The following is a 6,000-nucleotide window of genomic DNA, read 5'->3' as shown; positions in this document are numbered from 1 at the left end:
TTGGGCAGGTTCTTCTTGTTTGTATCTTGTGGTAATAACTACTCTCCATAAACGGAAAAAGTCCTTATGCTGCGCTTTTCTACTCTGCCTGAGCACTCAAAGCATTTTATTCAACGTGTATTATTCGCCCATTTACACAAACACTTTTTCCATCTACTTTTGACAGATTGATATCGACTCCGCCTTGGGGTACTAACCACCCACCATACTTCGAGCAGATTCTTGTTGGCTGTGTCTTGTGGCACTAACCGCCCTCCATACTTTGACAGACTTCTACGGCACATTCCTCCGACTGCACCTTTTATCCTCGGAGTTTCGGCCCTAGCGGAGGAGTCCAGCACGGCAGCTCTTTCAGTTTCCTGTTGAGTTTCCCTGTTTCAGGGACAGGAACTCCCAGCTCTGCTTCTGTCCCCCGCCCATGATAATAACACGGACCGAGGGCAGGACGCGATTCTTGGATTAAAGCCGTCCAAAGTCGGGACTTCCAGGGTCGCGAGAGGGATAACTTCCCAGCTTTATGGCGCTGTAGTCGGGTTATAAAGGCACAAGTTTTCCCTGCAAACCAACAACTCCGGGTGAGTAGAAACGATTGATCGCAGAGTTGGTTTCCAGCTAACTCGCCCACGGCTGGAAAAAGAAAAAGTTGTGCCGCTTCGGTTCGGCAGTTTCCTCCTTGTTGGGGCTCCATGCGGTAAAAACAGGCTCGGATCTAAAGATAATCAGCTCTAAGGAGGTGAACAGCTTGTCGCAGAGCCGTTTTCCTGCTCGAGGCCCGAGCTGTGACTAATCTCAGGCCACGGCACGAAGAGCCATTTTTACCGCAGAGTCCTGTTGGAGGCAGGACAGCCTCACACCAAAGAACCGCTTTAATCACACACTGTCATCGCGTTTCATTACCGACGAGTTAATTTTACTTGATAAAAGTAACACCTGGACTTCAGAGAGAGGCGCCGGGGTCAGAGATTTAAAACGGTCAAAGTTTTTCACTTTCAAACTAAAAACCGCCGAGTTTAAAACGTGAGGCTTAACATTTGGGGTTTTTCTCGACTTTTTCTTCTTCTGTTTTTTCCTTTGGGAATTACAGTCAGGAGAGGTGTGTTCAAGAACTATTTGTATTCCCCTGTGTCCTGATGCTGCATTCACGGTCCAGTAAATCAACTCAGTCATCCTTTGAACGCGTTTTAGTTAGGTATTTTGGTTTATTCGGCGTTTGGAGACTAAAGTTGAAAGTTCCAGAATATACCCCCCAACTGTGCTGACACTCACTGCTGTGTTCATGTGTTGAAAGAGAAATGATGTCTCGGTTGCTCAAACTGATGCTGGAGTTTGATCTACAGTTGATGTACAGTTTACATTCTGCAGAGACAGTGAGTTCAACTTTACTCAAATTTCTAATTTTGTTGAATTTTTTATCAGACAACAAAATAAACAAAATTATTTTTTTAACTTGATATTTATTTCTATAAGACAGCATAAAATATAAATACTTGCTAAAAAATCATTCTAAGCTATAAACTATATTACATATTTTAATACTCTGCAGTGTCAGGCCCTCCTTCCTGTTTGAGCTTCTATTTTATTCAAAAGAAGCAACCAATAAGCAAAAACAAAGCGCTCGTTTGCACCATGCCTGAGATAAAGTAGATATAAAAACCGCATCATAGAGGATGACACCAGATGAATCACTTCAGAACCCTACATGTGATCATTAACCTACACAATTCAACAGAAAAACAAACTGAAACCTTTTTTGGGGGTGGAGATAAAAGTAGAAAAACTAAAATAATATGTTTGCATAAGTGTGTGCACTAGAGCTGGGCAATATGAGATTTTTTCATATCACGATATGTTTTTTTCATTTCAGGCGATAACGATATCTATTACGATATAAGCCAAATAACTATATTTGTAAGATTTAAATGTGCCGTTGCTCACAAGTAAAATGTGAAATAATCAGCAGCTTGTTTTTATTTAAATATTTATTTCCCATAATAAGTTCAACAGGGTAGATGTACTTAAGGAACATGAGACTTTTTCAGATAAATAAAGGCAAATATTGCAAACTACACAAAAGGCAGCCGCTAAAGCGTTTAAGTTTCAAAATAGAACAAACGAAACAGACTAAATTGTCAATTCCACTTAGAAACAAAATATTAATTCTAAAAATAAATCTTAGTTTGTGTTACAGAAGAACAGACAAAACTGACTAACTTTTGTCAATATCAAATAAACTGAGAACTAAAAGGAAATTCTCAATCTCTCCTTGTTGTATAGCTTAGCTTTTCAAACAGTTTTAACAGTTACTTTAGTCTGACAAAAGCCGAATGACGAATTAGCGCTTCCAGTCAGAGACTGAGGCTACGTCCACGCGTACACGGGTATTTTTGAAAACGGAGATTTTCCGTTTTCGTTTTAAAAAAATAATCCCGTCCACACATAAAGGCAGAAATGAAGGAAAACGCTGCTATGAACATGCCAAAGCAGCAGGTGGCGCTAGATTCCTAACCGTGCAGAAATGTTGGCCAATCAGAAGTCTAGAAGCCTCGGTGGGAAAAAGTAAACAAAGCTGGGGCATAGAAGCAGAACCGAGTCGTATGTGTGGAGGGACAGTAACTGTGTGTATATGTAAGCATTTAAACACTGCAGAGAGTAGAATTAACAGTATTGTAGAAATTCATTTCACCGAAACAATAACGTGGCGCACAGTGTGACGCATGCACCAGTTTATTGTATTTCCAGACTTGCTTTCGGCACAATTTACAGTGCACCCTACTCTGTTTTTTGTCAGACTTGAAATAGCCGAAATACCTTCACACTACGGAGCTTCTATGGCTCTTCCGTTCGACAATCTCTCCGGCGTTGGAACCATCATCTGTTTTCTCTTCGGTCACGCTCGGTTGATTTTTCTAGTCGGCACACTCATTTCCTCCATTACGCGCTGGCTCCATTACCCGCTGGCTGCTTCCCAAACAAACACACGTGCGGCTTGGCACTTGTGCTGTACGTAACAAGTCACGCGACGTGACGCTGCGGCTGTGATTGGTTCGGCTCTGCGCTACTTAATTTGGATTGGCTGATCTTTTTTTCTTTTTTTTTTTTTTTTTAAGAGGACAAGAGCGACGAGGTCTATCGCGATAGCTTAATTTCTCTATCGAGTAAAAGTTATATCGCGATACATATCGTTATCGTTCTATCGCCCAGCTCTAGTGTGCACCCACCTATAAATGTGGATATGGGTGGGGATAATTAACCAAGCACATTCAGATTAATGCCAAATAGTCAGAGGAGATTGACTCTGATTTAAAATCAATTTTTTGCTGCTCTCAGATGGTCATCAATACCTGAAAAAAACATGACACAACAGTGACTTCACCAACAACTAAAAACTGATGAAAATATGATTCCAGATGGTTTGTTTGGTTCAAAAGCAACACTGCACATGACCACAGAACAGCATACCTATGGTGAAGCACGGGGGAGGCAGTGTCATGCTCTTCTGTGGAGGGACCTGAAGAAAATGCGCTGAATTCTGCAATAAAATCAGTTGCCCAACACAGTTCCTGTTTAAGGATCCTCGTATTTATGCCGTTAGGTTATTATTGAAGTTTCTCACTCTTTTTTTTTTTTTTTTTTTCCTTATGTGTGTGTTTTTTTTTTTTTTTTTTTTTTTTTTTTTTTTTTAAGTTGAATTGTACAGGTTAAAGGTCACATTAATGGTGGAAAAGGTCCTGAAGTGATGTATCTTGTTGTCATTGTTTTACATCACAAAACCCTGGCATTCTAACAGGGCATCGGTTACAGGACATCGGTTATTATATAGAAATTATATCTATATTTAAATACTTTCTATAGAAAGTTCATATAATCGTACAGTAATTTTCAGATCTATTTCAATTCAATTTCACTTATACAGCGCCAAATCACAACAACAGTTGCCTCAAGGCACTTATTATATTGTAAGGTAGACCCTATAATAAAACACAGAAAAAAACCCAACGATCAAATGACGCCATATGAGCAAGCACTTTGGCGACAGTGGGAAGGAAAAACTCCCTTTTAAAAGGAAGAAACCTTCGGTAGAACCAGACTCGGGGAGGGGCGGCCATCTGCTGCGACCGGTTGAGGTGAGAGAAGGAAGACAGGATAAAAGACATGCTGTGCAAGAGAGCCAGATCGTGGGGGCGATCGTGGCTCAAGAGTTGGGAGTTCGCCTTGTAATCGGAAGGTTGCCGGTTCGAGCCCCGGCTTGGACAGTCTCGGTCGTTGTGTCCTTGGGCAAGACACTTCACCCGTTGCCTACTGGTGGTGGTCAGAGGTCTGTGTCTCTGCCAGAGTCTGGCAGCCTCGCCTCTGTCAGTGCGCCCCAGGGTGGCTGTGGCTACAATGTAGCTTGCTATCACCAGTGTGTGAATGTGTGTGTGAATGGGTGGATGACTGGATATGTGTGTATTGTGGGATGAACTTCATATAACAGAGCACCTTTCTAAAGCCATTGAAAGGGCTTTACTGGGAATATTAAAACATTGGGGGGTGCTGTTAGGATTTGTAAGGAGAAAGAACTGCCCTGTTATTACTCTTTTTATGAAGTGCTTTACTTATCAGTGTGTGCTGGAAGATGTGGCGGAAGGAAGGAAGGAAGGAAGGAAGGAAGGCAAGCGGGAGGGAGGGCTGGTGATGAGGCAAGATAGTGTGAGTTAGACTACATCTAATGTTGTTTTGGTAGAAGCTGCCATTTTATTTTATTTTTGTGATCCTGTAAGCCTTTAAATAATAAACCTCAGGTAATAGATTATAGCAAACTGTTCACACTGTAACATAGCAGGAAGCGGCTGAGAGGCTTCTGTGTTTTATATCTGTTAACTTCTGCAGATGTGAATCTGTTGGCCCTCTTAAGACAGAATCACCTTTTATGAAAAAAATCTCTCCATCTTTTGCTTGTAAAAGTAAACAAGTAAGTAGGGTTTGCAGTTTGAGGCTTGACCTTCATTCTGGTAAAACTGGAAATGGGGGCAGTGAAATGTGTGAAAACCATAGATGTAAATACAATATATAAGGTAAAAACATAGTTTGTGTAATTCTAATGAGCTTGGAAGTCAAGTTTTGGTTTGAGCGTCTTTATCCTTCAGCAGAGTCTTAAGTCTCTGAGCAGCTCTCTGTGAGGATCTTCAGGAATAGTTCTCCAGGCTTCTTGAAGGACATTCAAAGCTCTTCTTTGGATGTTTCTGCCTTTTGTTCTGTTATCTGTCAGGATGATCCCACACTGCTTCAGTGATGTTGAGGTCTGAGCTCTGGGAAGGCCCATTCATGACTGATAGTGTTCCCCTGTGTTTTTTCTATCCAGGTATGCTTTCGCTGCATAGGGTAGTGTGTTTGGGATAATTGATGAAGCCGTTGCAAATTAGATACTTTCCAGATGCTCCGTCGTGGATCATAATGTGATGGGACTTTTCTGTAACATCGCTATCACCACTGTGTTTTACAGATTGCTGTAGTCGATTACCTTTGTACCCAAAAATGACGATTATTGTACCATTTGGCCAGGGGGTTAGGGTTAGAAAGGCCTTCTAATTTATTTATCTTTTAATGTTTTTACCCTGTGGTATAGAAATGGTAACAAGTATTTTCCTTAGTCATAATAACTTATCATAACGACACTACTCAAGAATCAAGATTAACTCGCGATTTTTGCAAAGTTCTGTAAGTCAAACAAAAAGCAGGTTATCAGGAAATCAGAAAATAAAATACAGAAGACAAACACGATCCAGCCTGCACAGACACGAGGATCGCAGTGTTTGGGTCGGGATGATGTTGTAGGTGTCGTGCAGCGAGGATATTTCAAAGATGATTTTCAGGGGCGGATCTGGAGAAATTTTCTGAGGGTGGTATGGAAATCAGATGGGGTGGCAAAATCAAAGCCCTTTTTTTTTTTTGTTACACATATGAAAATGTTAGATTCTTTAATATGTGGTTAAAATACACATATACATGTGTTTCATATAA

General features: G+C 41.0%; 1 protein-coding gene across 1 annotated transcript in view; it reads left to right on the top strand.

The window, feature by feature from the left end:
• Positions 1-392: 392 nt before the first annotated feature.
• The window catches only part of cyfip1 (cytoplasmic FMR1 interacting protein 1), a 45,676-nt gene continuing 40,068 nt past the window's right edge, over positions 393-6,000 (top strand). The window contains exon 1 of the mRNA XM_080876995.1: positions 393-575. The gene's annotated coding sequence lies outside the window, so the exon portion shown is untranslated. The remainder of the gene's footprint in view (positions 576-6,000) is intronic.

The sequence above is a fragment of the Rhamphochromis sp. 'chilingali' genome, assembly GCF_963969265.1.
Source record: "Rhamphochromis sp. 'chilingali' genome assembly, chromosome: 3".
NCBI lineage: Eukaryota > Metazoa > Chordata > Actinopteri > Cichliformes > Cichlidae > Rhamphochromis > Rhamphochromis sp. 'chilingali'.
The sequence above is the reverse complement of the archived record's forward strand: the minus strand, read 5'-3'. Positions and strand labels throughout refer to the sequence as shown.